Here is a 23,384-nt window from a genome sequence, read left to right as displayed (position 1 = left end):
CACATAGGCAGCTTGTAGAGAAGTTTGTGGTGTTTTCTTGTGGTTCCATAAGGAGGGATTTGAGGTCGCCTAATTCCTTGTCAATACCTGCTACGAATACTGCCAAGGTGTTGAGTAGGGTTACCTGAACGTCCATTTTGTCGGACAAAATGCTTAAACTATTCTGTGACTCTGCCTCTTTGTGGATTCCCTGCTTCGATTAGATTGACTGTTGGGCTGTTTGCACCTCTCCTCTAGACAGTGACAGAAGGGAGCTGGGTGTAGCGTGCATATCCTGATGGGCCATCTGGGCTGGAGGGAAGGGAGGAGTGGTCACTTACTCCTGAAAGGGCTGTGCCTGCCCACACACAATGCAGTCTCCAACCCCCTGGTATGTGTCTGGGTTCTGGCCTGGGCAAGGCAGGATCTTGAAAACAACAGAGACTTCTTTATGAAGTAGGCCTACTTCAAAGGCAGAAAAGTGTATAAGAAGGGTACCCAAAACCTCTGAAGGTTAGATCACTTCTAGAATCGAGAGGAACCTCGGCCAAAGAGACGAGCTGAAGCGCTGAGGAGAAGGGCTGCTCCTGCCTGTGACCGTTCTATTTTTGGCTATCCTGCAGTTGCAGCTTCTGCCTGTGAAAGGGGACAAAGCTGGACGTTATTGTGCATTTCTGCTTGAGAGGAATCTCCAAGGGTTTGGAATGAGCTTGCCTCCTGTTGTTGAAGTCTCAGGGCCATCAAAGACTTCCCCTGCCAGCACCTGGACTCTCTGCTGAGACTCCATTCCCTGCCAAGTGGTGCCCTATCCAGTTCCTGGGCCCTTGAAAGGTGAAGTTGGCAGACAAGAACTGAAAATCCACGCACAGACTGCCGTGCAGGGAAATTTTCAATGCACCTTCTGTGACGCGGCTGATAAATGACGCACCACCAGCTTCACGGCTGAAATCAACGCTCCACCTGCATTGCGGCTGAGAGATCAACGCAATGCAGCTGGAGAAATGACATGCAACACCCACTAACGGAGGCTGATAACGACGCAAACCCCATGCAGTGCGGTTTCTTGATACCATGAGACTGGACTTTCCACGCATCCCTGGGTGTCAAAATTGACCCAACTCTGCGCTGATCCGAGGTGCCCAGTCTGGAAATCAACATATCGTTTCTTGCAGAAGGAAAATGACGCATTGTGGACCGGACCGGAGAAAGAAACGACACACAGGCTTACTTGCGACTAAGGAATCAACATATCGCTACCCTTCTCCAACGCACGCTCGCCTGTGCGGCTTATTTTTTAAGCTAACCAGCTACTTTGTGTAACAACAGCATTCTCACCGTTTTCTAAGGAGTAAGGCCCTCATTACGACATTAGTGGTAAGAACCGCTTAACGCCATGCTGACTACCGGCAACATACCGCCGCTGCAGCGGATTACCGCTACCCATATTATGACACACACATAGCAATCCATCACCGTTACTCCAACAGAACTACACCCATCACATTATGACCCACAAATCATTGCGGCGTACATTCAATGGCGCTAAACAATTGGCGGTACATACTGCCACTCTCAAAATACACACACACAAACAAAACAACACCACATAGGACAATTTGAATAACAAACACCTGACGCACATACACACACCACACACCACACCACTATGAAACACACACCCATATCACCAACAACCCTTTACAACTACAAATCATTGTCACGAGACAGACACCACGACCACAGACAAGACCACAGCCACACACCACCATCACCTATACACCATCCACGCACCTTACATCACACACCCCAACACATCACCCTAACATATCACCCCACACACCCTCACCCACACCACTCACACTACACGCATGGCACCACAACGACAGCCCAGGTTTTCTGAGGAGGAACTAAGGGTCATGGTTGAGGAAATCATCCGGGTAGAGCCACAGCTGTTCGGATCACAGGTGCAGCAGACATCCACTGCTAGGAAGAAGGAGCTATGGCGGAGAATCGTGGACATGGTCAACGCTGTGGGACAGCACCCCAGAACAAGGGATGACATCAGGAAGAGGTGGAACGACCTACGGGGGAAGGTACGTTCCACAGCAGCAAGACACCAAATAGCTGTACAGAGGACTGGCGGTGGACCCCTACCTCTTCCCCCACAACTAACAACATGGGAGGAGCAAGTCTTGGCAATCATGCATCCTGAGGGCCTGGCAGGAGTAGGAGGAGGATTGGACTCTGGTAAGTCAAATATCTATTACTATCACCCCTCCCTACCTGCATGCCATCACAAACCCCGACTCCTACCCTCACTCCCATCACTCCACCACCTCACACACACACCACCATCACAACCCACCCCTCCCAATACCAGGCCCTGCATGTAACACCAATGCACGGACCCCCATCACAGACCTGCATGTACACCCATCGCTAAAGCATGCACACTAGAGAGAATCACCTAGCCCACTAAATAACTACTCACACAAGGAAAAGCTACCAGGGCAATAACAACCATAGAGGGCAACACACCCATGCACAAGAGTACACACACAGAAACAACAACACTGCATTTACATCCCCACAGGTCCCCCACTCAACTTCACCGGAGAGGAGGTGCCAGCAACATCCAGACCACCCTCAGAAGAGGCCCACAGTGATGAGAGCAGCTCTGGACACCTGGATCTGGATGACCAACCTGGCCCATCAGGGATCTCCAGACGGTCGGTAACCCAGGCACAGTCCCATACCACCACTGAGTCTCCCCCTCAGGAAACACCAGCACAGTACCCACCCAGCGGGCCCATACCTCTGTCCCCAGGACACGTCAATCAGCAGTGTGTTCACCACTACAGGGACCCCAGGCCACCCCACAAACATAGGACGATCAGGGACCTGGGGTCAGTGGCAGTGGCACATGGTTCAGGGGACAGAGGCACAGGACAACAGAGAAGTTGGGAGAACTGCTGTGCGACGGGGGAGAACCGGCCCAGGGAATTGACTCTCCAGGAGGCACCCACCAACATCCTGGGAGTATACCATCATTCCCAGGAGACGATGGGCCAGATACTGGACAAGTTACAGGAGATCCAGCGGCTGCAGGAGGGACAGTACCTGGGGATCAGGGAGGACTTGAAGGACATCAACACCACCCTGGTCACAATTGCAGGGGGGCTGGCAGACATGACCAACACCATGAGGGAGGCAGTGGCACACCAGCTGGCCTCTGACACTACCCAAACCGATGAACAGCCTTCCACCTCTGCAGCCGCTAGTGGACAGGAGGTCCCGCCACAGGAAAAACAGGCCACCAGTACCCCACCCCCTGCAGAAGGAGAACCACCCTGCAAACAGTCCCTGCGATCTAGGCAGAAACCAGAGACTATTGCCAAGACCTCTGCCAGGAAATAAGACTCTCCTGATTGTCACTCTGGTGTCCCACTCTGTCACCCTGTACACCTTGAACTGCCATTGCTCCACTTCCTATGCCCCCTTAGACAATGCACCTTGATCCACATAGACTGGACTCTATCCTGGACATTCCTCCACCATCATCCCAGCCCATTGCACACACCCTCTACTTATTAGCACTTAAATAAACACCATTTGAATAAATACAAGTATGGAGTCTGTCAAATGATTGAACTATGTATTTGTTTAACAAGCTTTAAACACTGCTATACAACTGTACAGTAATTTATACATAGGAATGACCTGTAGTTGGCTGCAACACACCAGGAGCGATATTGGGGCACAAATATCTGAAAATAGAGATGCCAAAGGGTACAGTAAGTGGCCATAAAAGTGGGAAAATCAGCCTGCCACTGACAATGTCAAACGCCAAAACAGTCAATGTAAGGTGAATTTACAATGTCTTACCTGTGTGTCATTGGAAGTATTGTCGTATTATAGCACTTCTGTTGTCCTCATCCTCATCCTCTGCCTCCTCATCTTCACTGTCCACAGGGTCCACTGCTGCCACATGCCCATCTCCACCCTCATCCTCCTGCAGAAAAGGCACCTGGCGACGTAAGGCAAGGTTGTGCAACATACAGCATGCCATAATGACCTGGCACACCTTCTTGGGTGAATAGTACAGGGATCCACCTGTTAGATGGAGGCAACGAAACCTGGCCTTCAGGAGGCCGGATGTCCTTTCTATTATTCTTCTTGTTCGCCCATATGCCTCATTGTAACGTTCCTCTGCCCTTGTCCTGGCATTCCTCACAGAGGTCAGTAGCCATGAGAGGTTGGGGTAACCAGAGTCACCTGCAAATATCGAGGACAACTGTTAGCCACACACTAACCCTTAGGGCCCACACTATACCCATACACCAACACCTACTGGGTGGGAACCAGGGCTCACCTATTAGTCACACCCAGTGCCTCTGGAGTTGAGCCATCACATATGGGATGTTGCTATTCCTCAGGATAAAGGCATCATGCACAGAGCCAGGATACTTTGCATTGACAAGGGAGATGTACTGGTCCGCCAGGCACACTATCTGCACATTCATGGAGTGAAAGCTCTTTCGGTTTCTGAACACCTGTTCATTTCTCCGGGGGGGGGGGGACAAATGCAATATGTGTACAATCTATTGCCCCAGTAGTGTTGGGGATATGTCCCATTGCATAGAAATCAGCTTTCACTGTGGCCAAATCCTCCACTTGGGGGAAAACGATGTAGCTGCGCATGTGTTTAATCAGGGCAGACAACACTCTGGTTAGCACCATTGAGAACATTGGCTGAGACATTCCTGCTGCCAAGCGCACTTTCACTTGGAAGGAGCCAGATGCCAGGAAATGGAGCACTGATAGCACTTGCACAAGAGTGGGGATCCCGGTGGGCTGACGGATAGCAGATATCAGGTCAGGCTCCAATTGGGCACACAGCTCTGTGATTGTGGCCCAGTCCAGTCTATAGGTGAGGATAATGTGCCTGTCCTCCATTGTTGCAAAGTCCACCAGGGGCCTGTACACGGTGGATGTCTCCATCTCCTATTCATCCGCAGTGGTTGCAATCTAGGGGGCAAAAGGTGAGCAGGTGGTCAGTATCTCTTATTTCCAAACACTACACTGTATTGCATGTTGTGACTGTAACAGTATATTGTTGGATAGGCCCAAGTGGTGCCTATGTGTACTATGACACAGTTAGGTGCCATGCCCTGCCCCCCTGAAATGGCGTCCACCTGTCCTGTATGAAGGGACATGTGGAAATTAGGTAATTCAGCTGATGTTGTGCCCCGTTGCGGGAGGCAGTCGAGAACCGTCGTTCAACTCCTCATTGGATACCACCGGGCCCTATGAGTTACAGTGGCCAATGGTGATATACGCCGGCAGTGACTGTCTAGAACCGAACATGGGTCATGTCACTGGGGAAAGGGCCCCTGCCTTCACTGCTGTGGAGTTGGAGAGACTGGTGGATGGGGTCCTACACCAGTACCGAATGCTGTATGGGCCTCCAGACCAACAGGTCAGTACACTGTGAGCACGATGCATGGGGCATGAATGCATGGAGTGCTGTGTGTGAGGGCCTCATGTAGGGTGGTGGTGAAAGGGCTCTGGGCAGCGTGCTGCATGTATGGTGGGCAATATCCGTGCGTAAGGAGATGTGAGGGCTATGGTGGGCCATGAGTGTAACAGGCAGGACGGTCTGACTGATACCTTTTCCTATGTGTATTTCTCTGCAGGTCAGCGCCCATCAAAAAAAGGGTATATGGCGTGCCATCGCCAACGACGTGCAGGCAGAGAACTCACAGTGGAAGGACCTGAGACGCTCGGAAGACGGGGGAGGCCCAGCTGGGGATGGCCTCCCAACATGGATGGGGTGCCCGTCGAACCCTGACCCCCCTGATGGCCCACATACTGGCGGCAGCCTATCCGGAGCTGAATGGGCGCTTGGGGGCATCACAGCAGCCAAAAGGGGGTGAGTACAGTGCTCCAATATATTACTTGGACGTGGTGGGGTGGCATCCAGGTGGGGGATGTGGGCCTGTGGGTGCCCCTAGGCTATGCCCATTGCAGGGTAGGGCCCATGATGGACAGGGTCTGATGTAAACCTCCTTCAACCAAGCTAGTAGGTATGTTCCCTGAGTGTGTGTGTGTGTTGTGTATGCCAATGGTGGTGTTGTTGCCGTCATTGACCAAGGGTGTCCTTTGTCTCCCCCACTTTTTGTTTTGTCACCCTGTCCTTATGTGCATTAGCATCATCTGGTGGAGGAGCAGAGGCACCAGTACGGGGGGAGCTGCATCCCACAGTGCCCAGGAGGCCGAATCCACCAACGGTGAGGGCACCAGTGGGACGGAGGGCAAGGGGAGCACCACGGCGACTGTAGGGGACAGGTCTGATAGTGATACCTTCTCTGATGGAAGCTCCCTGGTGGTGGCGGACACCTCTGTGCCCACCCCAACTACATGTACAGCTGCCACACCCTGTATAAGCACCGCCCTCCCAGCAGCCCCTCAGTGTGTTTCCCATGCCCGCTCACCCAGGAGGGTGGGCATCTCCTTCGCCCCAGGCACTTCAGGCCCTGCCCCAGTTAGCCCTGCTGTCCTGAGTGAGGAGGCTATTGACCTCCTGTGATCCATCTCTGTTGGGCAGTCAACCATTGTGAATGCCATCCAGGGGCTGGCATCACCTTTGCAACAAACAAATGCATTCCTGGAGGGCATTCACTCTGGCATGGCGGCCCAACGTATATCAATCCAGGCTCTGGCCTTCTCCCTGATGGCAGCCATTGTCCCTGTTTCTAGCCTCCCCCTCCAACTTCCTCTGCCCAATCCCATTCCCCTCAACCCCAACCTATACCAAGCACACAGGCAGACAAGCATGCACCCAGGACAACACACAGGAGTGGTTCAGGCAAAAACAAGCACCACACATCATCCACAGGCACTCACACAAACACCATCCAGATGCAGACATACCAACATCCACTTCCTCCACTGTATCCACCTCCCTCCCAGTAGCGTCTACACTCACACCTGCATGCACTACATCCTCATCCACTACCACCATCACACCTATCACTACATGCCCATCCCTGGCAATCACCACCCCACATCCATGCACATGTCCCCTGTGTCCTTTCCCACTGTGTCTGTGCCCCCTCCTCCCAAAGTACACAAACGCAAGCACTCAGACACCCAACAGCCATCCACCTCACAACAGCATCCACCCCATGCACATGCACCCAAAACTCAGCAGACAGACACCTCCTACAACCACTTCCTCTTCCTCCACTCCCAAATCTTCACCCTCTCCCCCCAATGTCCGTAAGAAGCTTTTCCTCTCCACCATTGACCTCTTCCCTACCACTCCCCCCCGTCCTTCACGTCGGGCCAGGGTGGTCATTACCCTGGCGAGCACCTCAGCCACCCAGTCCACGGCCACAGTTGTGTTGACAGCGACTGCAGGTGGGAGAGGATCTCGGGCACCAGGCAGCAACATTGACAGGGTGCCTACACCAGGTACATCAAGGAAGGGCAAGGAGGCACCACCAGCTGTGACAGGGAAGGACAAGGAGGCACCACCAGCTGCAACAGGGAAGGGCAAGGAGGCACCACCAGCTGCGACAGGGAACGGCAAGGGGCAATCTCTGGCTGCTGCCAGGAAGGGCAAGGGGCCTGCACTAGCAGGCAGGAAAGACAGGAGGCCTGGTGCTGGCACTCATTCGGAGCCGCCACCAACGCTGGTGGTTCAGCCGTCTGAGGCTGCAGGGGAAGGGCTGGAGCCTCTCCCCACCATTGGCAGCACCGCCACCAGCACCACTGCAAGCACCACCACCAGCACCACTGCCAGCAGCAGCAGCCCCTGTGGGCAGCCGTTGAGGCTGCAGGGGATGGGCTGGAGCCTCCCCCCACCACTGGCATCACCGCCACCAGCACCACTGCCAGCACCGCCACCAGCACCACTGCCAGCAGCAGCAGCCCCAGTGGGCAGCTGTCCAAGGCTTCATGGGATGGGCTGAAGCCTACCCCCACCACTGCTAGCACCGACACCAGCCCAGCCACTGCCACTACTGAGCAGCCGTCACCGCCGGCAGACAGTGTGTAGTCCTGCCTCTATGGGCTGTTGTGCATCCTGGCACCAGCAAATCCTGTGGGTCAGACACCCAGATGAGAGACTGTGACCTTGCCCCCTCCAGAACCAGTGGAGATGCCAGCCATTCACCCCATCCTTCCCAGGATGAAGCACACTGGGCAAAAGGCCCCCTCCAGAACCAGTGGAAGAGGCCATCCACTCACCCCATCCTTCCCAGGATGAAGCACACTAGGCCTAAGGCCCCCTCCAGAACCAGTGGAAGAAGCCATCCACTCACTCCATCCTTCCAAGGATGAAGCACACTGGGCACAAGGCCACCTCCAGAACCAGTGGAAGAAGCCATTCACTAGAGAGACTGTGGCCTTGCACTCCCAGGACCAAGCAGTGGGCAAACCACTCACTTGAGAGACTGTGGCGTTGCACTCCCCAGGACCAAGCAGTGGGCAAACCACCCACTTGAGAGACTGTGGCCTTGCGCTCCCCAGGACGAAGCAGTTGGCAAACCACCCACTTGAAAGACTGTGGCCTTGCACTCCCCAGGACCAAGCAGTGGGCAAGTGTATTTTGATGTGCTTATTCATGTTATTTTAGTGTGTTACACTCACTTTCTTCCAATCTTTTTGACCTTGCATTATTCCTGTGTGTATGGGGTGGATATGTAATGTTTGTACATCTGGATGTGTGTATGGTGTTGGGGGTGGGGGTGTTGCATGTTGCGTGTGTGTGTCACTCTCTTTTTCCTCCCCCCTCCCTCGTGTGCTAGGCGACAGTACTCACTGTGGTCGTCTTCGCCGGCGTTGGTGTTCAGAATCCAGGAAAAGGTAGATGAGCATCGGAAATATATGCAGCTCGGCCTCCATGGCGTCGTGGTTGTTCCCTGAGTCTCCAGAGGTGAGTCCTTTGACTTCTGTGTTCTGTTTCCGCTGTGCTATTGATGTCATTGATATCGGCCCTGAAAAGGTGGTGGATAGGCCTGTCATAATGGTGTGGGCGGTACATTGTCTTCCGCCTGGCTGTTGGCGGTTACCGCCATGGTGTTTGTTGATACGGCCGTGGCGGTCGGTGTGTTAAAGTGGCTGTTTGTCTGAGCGGTTTCCACTGTGGTCATAATTCAATTTTTGTTATCGCCGGCCTGTTGGCAGTATTACCGTTGCTTTATCACCGACCGCCAGGGTTGTAATGAGGGCCTAAGACTCTTAGGCCCATATTTATACTTTTTTAGCGCCACATTTGCGTCATTTTTCGACGCAAAAGCGGCACAAAGTTACAAAATACAATTGTATTTTGTAGGTCTGTGCCGCTTTTGCGTCAAAAAGCGGTGCAAATGCGGCGCTAAGAAAGCATAAATATGGGCCTTATTCTTTTGAAAATTCATAACGTGACTTGTGTATGTTGCAATTTTTTCTCATTTTGGTCTTGATTTGTTTAGATAAATATTACTTATTTTTCTAATCCTGTGTTGTCTCATTTTGTAGTGTTTTCACTGAGTTACTTTGTGTGTTGGTGCAAATACTTTACACATTGCTTCTGAAGTTAAACCTGCCTGCTCATGCCAAGCTACCAAGGGGGTGCGGGGGTTAACCAAGGGTGATTCTCCTTAACCCTGACAAAGAGTGAGAGTCCTTGCTTCGACAGGGGGTAACCTGACTGCCAACCAAAGATCCCATTTCTAACATTGGTAATCAGCGGTGCGGACTGGACTTGTATTTGTACTTGACATATAGGGCCTGATTTTGACCCTGGCGGACGGCGGAGGCCGTCCGCCAAGGTACCGCCACTGAATGACCGCACCGCGGTCAAAAGACCGCGGCGGCCATTTAGACATTTCCTCTGGGCCGGCGGGCGCTCTCCAAAAGAGCGCCCGCCGGCCCAGAGGAAATGCCCCTGCAACGAGGACGCCGGCTCAGAATTGAGCCGGCGTAGTTGCAGGGGTGCGACGGGTGCAGTTTGCACCCGTCGCGTATTTCAGTGTCTGCTAAGTTCAAAAAGTCAATCAAAGATCAGCAAAAATATGGAAGTAGGAAACAACAACCCAAAAGAGAAAAAGCAAAAACAAGCTGTATGTGATCAGTAATGGTCTGCACTGAAAGCAGTAGCGTACACTTAGGGGGTCATTCTGACCCCGGCGGTCTAAGACCGCCGGGGCCAGGGTCGGCGGGAGCACCGCCGACAGGCCGGCGGTGCCCCGCAGGGCATTCTGACCGCGGCGGTTCAGCCGCGGCCAGAAAGGGTAAACCGGCGGTCTCCCGCCGGTTTACCGCTGCCCTTAGAATCCCCCATGGCGGCGCAGCTTGCTGCGCCGCCATGGGGGATTCTGACACCCCCTACCGCCATCCTGTTCCTGGCGGTTCGCCCGCCAGGAACAGGATGGCGGTAGGGGGTGCCGCGGGGCCCCTGGGGGCCCCTGCCGTGCCCATGCCAATGGCATGGGCACGGCAGGGGCCCCCGTAAGAGGGCCCCACAAAGTATTTCAGTGTCTGCTTAGCAGACACTGAAATACGCGACGGGTGCAACTGCACCCGTCGCACCTTCCCACTCCGCCGGCTCAATTCTGAGCCGGCATCCTAGTGGGAAGGTTGATTTGCCCTGGGCTGGCGGGCGGCCTTTTGGCGGCCGCCCGCCAGCCCAGGGCAAATGTCAGAATCACCGCAGCGGTCTTTCGACCGCGGTGCGGTGTTCTGACGGCAGTACCTTGGCGGACGGCCTCCGCCGTCCGCCAAGGTTAGAATTAGGGCCTTTATATTTTTCAAAGCTGTCCCAGCACCTAAATGATAGCAAGCTGATTGACCCCAGGAAGCTTGCACAAGAAACGGACCGTTGGGAGAGCACCAGGGTCCAGAAGAGGTATGGGGGAGACCACGCCAAGGGTGAGTAGGGTCCCTCTCAGAAGAAAGGGGGGGGTAACGGTAAACAGGGGAAGTTCGCTAAAGGGCCCTGACCTAGTTCCCAGGGTACGGATTCCCAGCCCCCTATTGAAAAGAAGCCATGGTGCTCCAAAGGGAAACCTGTGGAAGGGGGTCCCTCATGTACGTGTTATGCCTGTGACCAGCTGGGACATGTGAGGGGGAACCCCAAATGCCCAAAGAGTACACCAGCACCCACTGGTGCTCAGTCCCATGGTTTGGCTAGTGTAGCGCTTGGGGAGGAGTTGGTTCCAGGTGGATTGGAAGTAGCTGAGATGACCCTTGTCTCACTAGGGGACAGTGAGATGGTCCAGAGAACCCTAGTGCCTGAGAACACTGAAAAGTACAGGCAGTGGCTGACCCTTAATGGACAGAGGGTGGAGGCTCTGAGAGACACAGGAGCCAGTGTGACTACAGTGAGTAGTCAACTGGTGTCTGAAGAGCAGATAGATTCCCATGTATTTCACCAAGTAGTTGCAGTGGACAACCTGTGCAGAGTGGCGCAGGTTCCATATGAATGGGGGTGGGTCTCATGTTCCTTGAAGGTAGCTGTGAGTCCATCCATACCAGTGGTTTGTGTGCTTGGCAATGACCTGGAGGATTCCCCTTGGAAGGAGGTGGAAGACTGGTCACACTTGGAGATGTTGAGTCTGCCTCTGTGGGCATGCGTATCCACCAGGTCAATGGCTGCCCGTCAGGGACCGACGAAAAGAGGAAGGGCAAGGGACAGGGGGAACCGGCCGCAGAATTTTCCACAGTTCAGGAGGAGGTGGAGCATGAGGGTGACGCCCCAGTGCCTACAGGGGAACAGGTGGCTGAGCTGGGAGAGGTCCCTGAGCTGTCACAGTGGCAGCAGGAAGGGGGGTCCAGGGAGGCATTCTGTGAGGCACAGAGGACATGCCCTACTCTAGTGAGTTTGCGGCAGCAGGCTGAAGACCAGGCAGCTGGGAAGGAGCCAGGATCTCACCTGATTTTTTGGGAGGACGGCCTCCTGTATAGTGAAGCTAAGGTTGCTGAGCCTGGGTCACCCGTATGCTGGTGGTACCCCAGTGCTTCAGAGCCTTCCTACTGGGTCTGGCTTATGATGTGCCTTTAGCTGGACATTTGGGGCAGGACAAGACCTTTGAATGGCTTGTCACCTACTTTTACTGGCCCCTAATGCGCAGGCATTCAGATGCTCATTGAAGGTCTTGCCAGACTTGTCAGGCAAGTGGCAAGAGTGGGGCGAAATGTAAGTCTCACCTCCAACCTTTTTCAGTGGTTAGTACCCTCTTTGAAAGGGTCGGTATTGACATTGTGGGGCCTCTGGATCCCAAGACAGCCATGAGCAACAGGTCCATCCTGGCCTTGGTGGACCATGCCATCCGGCACCCAGAAGCCATTCCTCCCTTGTGAGAGGGCTGCAGTGAGCTGTAGCCGTCCTCATTCCCTAAACTATGTCTGACTCCCTTTGAAGGCGGGGAGCATAAAATGATCCTCTCAGCCAGGTATTACCCTTCCTTTAACCACCTGTCCCCATCCACTATCTGACCTCCCTTCAAAGGTGAAGAGCATGACATGGTCCTCCCAGTCAGGGCTTATCCTTCCCTTAACTATCGGTCCCCATTCCAGACCCATGCCTGACCCGCTCTGAAGGCACCGGAGAAGGTTATGCTCCTCTAAGCAACACCTTATCTTTCCCTTAACCACCTGTCTCAGTCCCCAACCCCTCTCTGACCCTATTTGAAGGTGGTCCTCTTAGCCAGGCCTTACCCTTCCCTTAACCACCTGTCTCCATCCCCTTTAATGGTGGGGTACACGTAATGCTCATTTTAGCTAGACCTTACCATGCTCTTAAGCTCCTGCCGCCTCCCCCGCCCATGTCTGAATCCCCTAGAAGATTGTGAAGCATGCAATGCTCCTCTCAGTCAGGCCTTATCCTTCCTTTAACCACCTGTCCCCATCCCAGACACCTGTGTCTGACCCCCTTCAAAAGTGGGGAAACATGAAATGCTCCTCTAAGCCAGGCTTTATCCTTCCCTTACCCATCTGTTCCCATCCCGAACACTGTCTGACACCCTTCAAAGATGAGGGAAATCCCATACAGAATACTGCCCAGTAAATCCAGGTAAGCACAGTGGTTTCAAATTATTTTATTTTTAATTGGTAATAAATATACTTACGTAGAGAGATACCAGCAGAAATCATTAATTCTGGCCACCTGCTATCTTACACCTAACTACCCATGACTCTTAATCAGGGCGTTTGTGAGAGAAAGAAAGAGGTGAGAATTTTTTTCAGTTTTCCATAGAGGATTGACTTTTAATATTGTCTCCCCTCAGAATTCAAATCTCTTAATTAAAGGTGCAGTTTCAGACTCAATAGGGCATGAGCAGATAAGCATACATTTGAAGAACACTAGGAAGGAAAGGTGATTGTGGGACCTGTAAACCTTAGGGTGGTCTCCCCCTAACCTTTTTGCCAGCTTATCTCTAATCTTGCTGAACTTGTGTTGTTGGGACTCTGTGCACTCTACTGCTGCTAACCAGTGCTTTTGGTGCCTCCCTAAAACATGGTTTGATTGGCATATACCTAATTGGCATATTTAGTTTGCTTATAAGTCCCTAGTAAAAAGCACCACATGTGCCCAAGGCCTGTAAATTAAATGCTATTAGTAGTCCTGCAGCACTGATTGTGCCACCTACGTACGAAGCCCTTTAAAATTGCCTCAGATCTGCCATTTCAAAGCCTGTGTGTGCAGTTTAAACTGCCATGTTGCCAGGCCCTGACCTTCCTTTTTAAAACACATAAGTCAACCCTAAGGTAAGCGATAGAGAGCCCCAAGGGAATGGTGCAGTGTATTTAACATGTTGGACATGTACTTTTAAGTTATAAATGTCATGGTAGAGAAAAACTCTTAAATTAGTTTTTCAGTCCTGCAAGGCCTATCTCTCCCGTAGGCTAACATTGGAGTTACCTCATTACATTTTATGAGTGTGATTCACAAGCAGAACTAAACTTTTCGAGTTTGGTGTCCTTGGAATCACAATTTAAAATGACAGTTTATGGTTAATGTGAGAAACTAGGTTGCTGATTGACTGAGTGTGAACTTTGGTTAAGCAACAACCACAATCCCCTGCAGGGTGAACCACAAAAAGTCACTAATTTAATCTGTGCTTAACCCTTGTTAGTTTGGCACAAAAAAACAGGCAGGCTTAACTTAGAGGCAATGTGTAAAATATTTATGCAGCACACAAACTGTAATAAAGTGAAAACACAACACAAGAAAAATCCCCAAACAATTTAGAAAAATTGAGTAAATTTAAATTAAATATTTGACATTACAGCAACAAACATCCAATTGGTAGAACCAGAGTTATGAATTTTTAAAGTTTAAGGTTCAGAATAGCACCTGAAAGATAAAGGTGCCAAGCAAGGACATCAGGTCACATTTAGCACAAATAAATATACAAAACAGTGATGGATGGAATGCTTGAATTAATCTCAGCCACCGGTAATCACTTGGGGCCGCATCCCAATCCGTTGTACTTCTGCACACAATGCCACCTCAAGTTGGACCCAGCCATATCCATGTCAGACTTGACCCAGCAGCAATAGGAGCAGTCCAGCCAAAATAGCCAAGCCAGGTTCTGCATGCTCTGCAACACAAGTAACCCAGGACCGGTTTTGTCCTGGGCCCATCATCCGTGTACAGCTTGGTTCTAGTGACACACTGAATGCACCCACTTGTGGGCATACCCGTCTCACTTAATGTGACACATAAATATACAAAACAGTGATGGATGGAATACTTGAATTAATCTCAGTCATTGGTAATCACATGGGCTTTATCCCAATCCGTTGTTATTTTGTATACCATGCCACCTCAGTTTGGACCCATCTATATGTGAATTAATCTTGACCTTGCTCCAATATGAACAGTCCAGCCGAACTGCAAAGCCAGGTCTTCCCTGAACCAGAAAACAAACAACCCCAGACCAGTTTCACTGTAATTATGGGCTCATCAGCCAGGTACAGCATGGTTCCAGTGACACAGTGTGCAAGGGACCCATTTCTGGGCATACTCTTCCCAAATAACATGACATGTAAATATGCAAAACAGTGATGGATGGAAAGCTTAAATTAATCTCAATCACTGGTAATCACTCGGACTGCATCCCTGCCCATTATTATTTTGCTCACAATGCCTCCTCCGTTTGGTCCCAGGTATATGTAAATCAGTTTTGACCCTGCTCGAATAGGAGCAGTCCAACCCAAACTGCCAAGCTAGGTCCTTTCTGAACCAGAACACAATCAAACCAGGACCGGTTTTACTCTAATTATGGGCTCATCAGCCGGGTACAGCTTGGTTCCAGTGACAAAGTATGCATGGGACTCACGACTGGGCATAACCATCCTACTTACATGACACATAAATATGCAAAACTGTGATGGATGGCATGCTTGAAGTAATCTCAGCCACTGGTAAACACTTGGGCTGCATCCCAATCCATCTTTATTTTTCAGTCCTTGCCACCTCAGTTTGGAAACAGCTATACACAAATCATTCTTGACTCTGCTCCATTAGGAGCAGTCCCTCCTGAACTACCAAGCCGGGTCCTCTTAGAACCAGAACACAAGTTACCCAGGACCGGTTTCATTCTAGTTATGGGCTCATCAGCCGGGTATAGCTAGGTTCCAGTGACACAGTGTGCACGGGACCCATGTCCAGGCATACTTCTCCCTCCTAATGCGACACATAAATATACCAAACAGTGATAGATGGAATGCTTGAATTAATCTCAGCCACTGGTAATCACTTGGGCCACATCCCAATCCATTGATACTTTACATGCCATGCCACCTCCATTTGGACCCAGCTATATGCAAATCAGTCTTGACCCTGCTCAACTAGGAGCAGTCGAGCCCCACCTGCCAAGCCAAGTCCTCCCTGAATGGGAACACAAGCAAACCAGGAATGGTTTTGCCCTAGTTATGGGCTCATTAGCAAAGTACAGCTTGGTTCCGGTTATACAGTGCGCACAGGCCTCAGGTCTGGGCAAACCCATACCACTTAAAAGGACACATAAATATACACCATGCCACTTCAGTTTGGATCCAAATCAGTCTTGACCTTGCTCCAATAGGAGCAGGCCAGCCCGAACTGCTAAGCCAGGTCATCCATGTATTATACGGCTCCTATTAAGATAATAGAACTGTGTATTAGGACAACAGGACTTTGGAATGTGGGAGGCTTAGCCCATCCACACTGACAGACTCTTTTGGACCAAATCCTTGCTAGCTCACAGTCCCTCTCCTGAACCCCTAAACCATCCAGGGTGGAAAGTCATTATGACAACCTAAACATGACACTCTGACTCCCAGGGAAGTCGTGGAATCTTACTCTTTCCTGGTATTACTCATGCATGCTCAGGCAAGACACAGAAGAGATGCAAGATATGTTTTCAATACATATATTGAAATAGTCACAATCTGGCAAAAAGTGAATGAGCTGCAATAATTAGGCAGATGAAGCAAAGCAAAGGAATCAGCATTATAAACATGGTAAAGGAAATTACCTAACCCTAAGACTACACCCGAGAACACAGCAGGGGTACCTATCTGCCTGGCCTGGTCTAAGGGATTAATCCCCAGCCCCATACCTGAAGACAGTGTCAGAAGTGTCCTGCAGTGTAGCTGGCAATCCTCACTGCAATCCTTCGGGGGCTGGTAGATTATCTCCAACAGAGCTGCATGTCATACACAGCATTCATCCGAGGATTGTTGTGGCGGGAATGCCCTCTGCCTCTTCTGGGTCAGTGCATTGTTCTTATAATAAAACAACACTATATTTGATGCCCTGATGCAAATCTGTGTCTAAGTGTTAGGAGCTATCTCCTAAACGGGCAACACAATCAAGTATATTGTATACAGTGTTCTTAGCCTTTGACAGTAAGCACTGGTTATATGTAGTGCAAAGGCTAACTAAACAAGCAACGCGTTCTCTAAATTCCTAGCATAAAATCAAGTTGATAAAATATGTATAAAATCATTGCTTAAAGCAGCCTAACTAAAAATCGTAAAATGTGAAATTTAAAATGAAGATAAAAACAGGGGGAACCACCATGAGTCCAAGAGGGCCTCATGACACCCTTCCCTTGCCAGTCAGGAAAGACAGATTCTAAAACAGAAACCATATAGAAACTAAATAGCATTAAAATGTTCACACCAGGCAAACAGAGCAACAATTAAAAATGAACCAATTAAAACAACAATTTGCTTAAAACAAAGGCCAAATTTTAAAAGTCATCAGAGGCAGCCATGATGTCATCTAAAACATCAGTGGGTATGGAATCCAAGAGGGGTCCTGCAGCCACAGACAATATAACCACCAAATCCTCTGTGAGTAAACTGAAGGAACAAATAAGAGAGAGAACCTCAGCCTCGATTGGATATGCTTCAGGTAAAGGTGTGCTGTTAGCTGAGGCATTCACGGCAGCCACTATATTTTAATCCACCTTCATATGGGAACAAGTAATCAAAGCTACAGTTGCAATAATGACTGCAGATTTGGTGGCTTCATTTGCAATTAATTCCTTACAATGTTGATGATCCAATGTATGTATTACCTGAGTCCATGGCAAACTGTCTTTGAGTACTGCCACCTTCCCTCAATCCACTTTATGCTTGATAATATTTCCCCTAGAGTCTCTAAATCCATTTAGCCACCAGTAGTGCACGTTTTCATTTAACGACTGGACACAGTTATAAGAATTGCACAATGTAAGACCGGGTAATTCAAGATCCAAATGTTCCAGTGCCAGATTCAAAGTTTTTAGTTCAGCTATTTATGCAGTAGCAGTCAAGTAAGTGGCCCAGTGTGTCCATCTAGGATGTATTGTTTTTGAATTTGGAATGCTAGCCTTAGTAGCAGCCTCTACATATGGGACTGGGGTGACAGCAGTGGTGAAAGTTCCCTGAGCCAGTGATCTTTCCTTAATTACAGCCATCTGAACTGCAGTCAGAAGTTTTTTCAGTGGACACAAAATGCATTTCAATATTTGAAACTTTAAGTATTTGTGTGTGTTCTGGTGTCCAATGTTTGCTGGAAAATTCTGGGTGAATTAAAATGTACAGCGGTTGTATGCATTGTGTATAGTCTGGTGTAAATGTTCTGCCAGAACTGAAAAAAACTAACAGTGATTGAAGTTTTTGGATAGTGTTTGGTAGTTTCGTTTTCCTAAAATTAAATTTGGAGCCACGTTCAGCAAATCTCAGCACAATGAGATCTACTCTGGCTAGGTGGGTGCTTAAATCATCATCTGTCAAGTATGTCATTGACGCAGCACAATGCTCTAGGTCAATATCATGAAATATGAATCTTACACTGGCAGAGGACAGCCCTGGACTGTTTTCATACCCCAGGGGGAGAAGGCAAAAATGGTGCTGAGACCTGTGCGTGAAAAAAGGCTGTTAGTTCCCTGCTTTCAGGCACTATGGCCCTCATTACAACCCTGGCAGTAAATCCCACTTACTGCCATGCAGAAGACCGCCAACTTACCGCTGCGGCCGCGGAATTCCTCTACAAGTATTACGACACACAGCCCGGAATCCGCCACAATACAGGCACCCACACAAGTCCGTCACACCAAAGGTCAGTGATAAACTGACGAAAACAAAACCAACACCGTCACGCCAACAAGAATACGCCCACAGTATCACGACCCACGAATCAACGTGGCAGTCTTTCAACCGCGGTGATCCATTGGCGGTATACACCACTGCGCTCAAAATACACTCACATTTACAAAACACAACCACTTTGGACAATTCGAAATACACACACCTGATACACATACACACACCACACCCACACACCCAATGCAATATAAAACACACACCCACATTACCCACAAACCCTTACTACCAGAAATTTGAAAGAAGGCCACTACCTAAAACAACACCAGCATCTACAGACACACAACACTATCACTATCACTTACACAACATCCACGCACCTCAAACAACACACAACACATCCCGTCACACATCACAACAGACACCACCTCACACATCACCCACACCACATCATGGCACCTCACCGACACCCCAGGTGTTCTGAGGAGGAGCTCAGGGTCATTGTGGAGGAAATCGTCTGGGTAGAGCCACAGCTATTCAGATCACAGGTGCAGCAGACATCCATTGCAAGGAAGATGGAGCTATGGCGCAGAATTGTCGACAGGGTGAACGCAGTGGGACAGCATCCAAGAACACGGGATGACATCAGGAAGAGGTGGAACGACCTACGGGGGAAAGTGCGTTCCGTAGTCTCCAGACACCAGATTGCTGTACAGAGGACTGGCGGTGGAGCCCCACCTACTCCCCACAAATAACAACATGGGAGGAGCAAGTCTTGGCAATACTGCATCCTGAGGGCCTCGCAGGAGTAGCAGGAGGACTGGACTCTGGTAAGGCAAATCTTTACTACCTTATCCTCCACACCCCACCTGCATGCCATCACATACTCCCACCCTTACCCTCACACCCATCACCCCAACAACCCACAGATACCCCACCAACACAACCCACACATCCCAAAACCAAGCCCTGCATGTAACACCAATGCATGGACACCCATCACCCAAGCATGTCCAGTACAGAGACTCACTCGTGCCCCAAAATCACCAATCACACAAGGACCAAGCCAATAATGCAAGCACTAGAGTAGAGGGTCAACCACCCATTGCACACGATGGCACACACAGATACAATAATTATGCATTTACACCCCAACAGGACCCTTACCCAACGTCACTGGACAGGAGGTGCCAGACATATCCAGTCCCCCCACAGAAGAGGCCCACAGTGATGGCAGCAGCTCTGTACACCTGGATCAAGATGACCAGCCCGGCCCATCTGGGACCTCGGGACAGTCGGTTCCCCTGCCACTGTCACAAGCCACCACAGAGCCTCCCCCCTCAGGAAACACCAGCACAGCACCCACCCAGTGGGCCCATCCCTCTGTCCCCAGGACACGTCAATCAGCAGTGTGTCCACCACTACAGGGAACCCAGGCAACCCCACTAACACAGGACAATCAGGGACCTGGTGTCAGTGAAAGTGGGAACACAGTTCAGGGGACAGAGGCACAGGACAACAGGAAAGCTGGGAGAACTGCTGTGCAACAGGGGGAGGACAGGCCCAGGGAACCCACTCTCCACGAGGCACTCTTAAACATCATGGGAGCTTACCATCATTCCCAGGAGACGATGGCAACGGTACTGGCCACGTTTCAGGAGACTCAGCGGCTGCAGGAGGAACACTACCTTGGGATCAGAGAGGACTTGAAGTCCATTAACACCACCCTGGTCACCATTGCAGGGGTGCTGGCCTGGATGATGAACAGCCCTCCACCTCCGCCCGCGCTAGTGGACAGGAGGCACCGCCACAGGAACAACAGGACACCAGCACCCCAACCCCTGCAGATGGTGAACCACCCCGCAAACGGTCCCTGAGATCCAGGAACAAGACAAAGAACATTGCCAAGACCCCCGCCAGGAAATGAGACCCCCCTTAATGTCACCCTTCTGTCCGACTATGTCACCCTGTCCATCCTTAAACTGCCATTGCTCCACTTCCTATGCTCCTTTGGACAATGCACCTGTGAAACAATTAGACTGGACTCTGCCATGGACATTCCTCCACCATCCCCCCAGCCCATTTTACAACCCCCTCCACTTATTAGCACAGGAATAAACACACTTCAATCACAAAACAATCTTGAGTCAGTCTGTGCTTTCACAAATGTGTAATTGCAATAACTATGGAATATAGCAATGTCAATTTACTTTTTCACATACCAATGTAACACAGCTGTAGGCCAGCAGTAAACATAGCAGAGGGGACAAAGTGGGACCCAAATCTGTGAAATGGAAAGTCAAAGTGACAAGTCAGGGTCCATACACTAAATGAAAATGACAGACTTATGCTAGCTCAAACAATAGTATGAGATGTGGGAAGCAGTGACATCTTCTTACCTGTGTTTCACTGGAAGTATTGCATGATGATGTTGTTTCGGTTGTCGATATTCTCTTCTTCTGCCTCCTCTTCTTCACTGTCCACAGGATCCACAGCTGCCACAAGACCACCATCTGGCCCATCCTCCTGCAGAAAAGGCACCTGCCGTCGCAAAGCCAGGTTGTGCAACATACAGCACGCCACGATGATCTGGCACACCTTCTTCGGTGAGTAGTATAGGGAGCCACCTGTCAGATGGAGGCACCGGAATCTGGCCTTCAGGAGGCCGAAGGTGCGTTCGATCACCCTCCTAGTTCGCCCATGTGCCTCATTGTAGCATTCCTCTGCCCTTGTCCTGGGATTCCTCACTAGGGTCAGTAGCCATGACAGGTTGGGGTAACCAGAGTCACCTGCAAATGTCGAGGGACAACTGTTAGACACACACTAACCCTTAGGGACAGCCCCATACCCAGACACCTATGTCAACTGTATTGGGACCTTGGGCTCACCTATTAGCCACACCCAGTGCCTCTGGAGTTGCCCCATCACATAAGGGATGCTGCTATTCCTCAAAGTGTAAGCGTCATGCACAGAGCCAGGATACTTGGCATTGACATGGGAGATGCACTGGTCTGCCAAACACACCATCTGCACATTCATAGAATGGCAGCTCTTCCGGTTTCTGTACACCTGTTCATGCCTGCGGGAGGGGGGGGGTACAAATGCCACGTGTCCCATCAATGGCACCAATGATGTTGGGGATATGTCTGTCCCAGGGCATAGAAGTCACCTTTCACTGTGGGCAAATCCTCCACCTGAGGGAACACGATGTAGCTGTGCATGTGTTTCAGCAGGGTAGATAACACTCTGGACAACACGTTAGAGAACATTGGCTGGGACATACCTGATGCCATGGCCACTGTTGTTTGAAAAGACCCACTTGCCAAGAAATGGAGTACAGACAGGACCTGCACTAGAGGGGGGATTCCTGTGGGATGGCAGATAGCTGACATCAGGTCTGGGTCCAACTGGGCACACAGTTCCTGGATTGTTGCACGATCAAGTCTGTATGCGACTAGGATGTGTCTCTCTTCCATTGTCGACAGGTCCACCAGGGGTCTGTACACTCATCGCCTGCCCCAGCAGACGTGCCCTATGGAGGAGAACAGCGAGCAGAGAGTCATCCAACACTGAGGTATCACAATGTGTTATTTGCAGAAACTTTATTAATCCGCAATGTGCCGGTATCTGTCTATATTCCTGGCCTAGATAGGTGTGACGCAGTTAACATCCATCCCATGTGGCCTCCTGAAATAGATGCTGCCTGACCTGTAAGGTGGGACAAGGGAATATGAGGTAACTGCGCTGGCGTTGTACACCGTCGTGGTGGGCGGTCGAAGACCGCGGCGCAATTCTGCATTGGTTAACATTGGGCCCTATAGGTCCCAGGAGCCAATGACGATGTACGCCGCGGGTGACGGTACGCACCGCCCGGACGTGACCGCCATTTTCTGTCTGTTCACTCACTTGATACCTGACCTTCAACAGCAGAGGACCTACACTGCAAGTGCTGCTGTGACCTGTGTCTGGAAGCGACGATTGCTCATGTGTCTGGGGAAAGGGCCCCTGTCTTCACTTCAGAGGAGTTGGAGAAACTAGTGGATGGGGTCCTCCCCCAGTACACGCAACTGTACGGTCCTCCAGACAAACAGGTGAGTACACTGTGAGCATGCTGCATGGGCAATACCTGTTTGGAGTGGTGTGGATGGAAGATACATGGGAGGGGCTGAGGCCTGCATGTGCGGATGGGGAGTGTATGTGCGTCAGGGCATGGGTGGGAACTGGGGGGCAATGAGTATGACAGTCAGGACGGGTAAGCAATTTCCTCTCCCCATGTACCATTCCTCTAGGTCAGCGCCCACCAGAAGAAGGGTATTTGGCGTGCCTTTGCCAAGGATGTCCGGACCCTGGGTGTCTACCACAGACGGAGCACCCACTGCCGTAAAAGATGGGAGGACCTGCGCCGCTGGAGCAAGAAGACGGCGGAGGCCCAGCTGGGGATGGCCTCCCAATGTGGGAGGAGTGCCCGTCGCGCCATGACCCCCATGATGTTCCGGATCCTGGCGGTGGCCTATCCGGAGTTGGATGGGTGCTTGAGGGCATCACAGCAGCCACAAGGGGGTGAGTACACTCTCATTCAGCTGACTCTGCGCGCATTACAAGGTGTCTGGGTGGGGGAAGTGGGCAGTGGGTTCCCCCAGGCCAGGGCGAACTTGGTAGGCAAGGTCCCTTATGAGGCAGGCCATGTGGCACCCCAAACCCACCAGTGGTAAGAGCCATCTACACCTAGTCAGGCTCCTGTGACTTCCAGGTGTGCAGCAATTGTGCTTAGGCCTCGTACCCCATGGTCAGCTGAAATTTCTAGGAACTGTCAGTGCATGACGTGGTGCAGAGGG

The sequence above is a fragment of the Pleurodeles waltl genome, chromosome 2_1 (genome assembly GCF_031143425.1).
Source record: "Pleurodeles waltl isolate 20211129_DDA chromosome 2_1, aPleWal1.hap1.20221129, whole genome shotgun sequence".
Lineage (NCBI taxonomy): Eukaryota > Metazoa > Chordata > Amphibia > Caudata > Salamandridae > Pleurodeles > Pleurodeles waltl.
The sequence above is the reverse complement of the archived record's forward strand: the minus strand, read 5'-3'. Positions refer to the sequence as shown.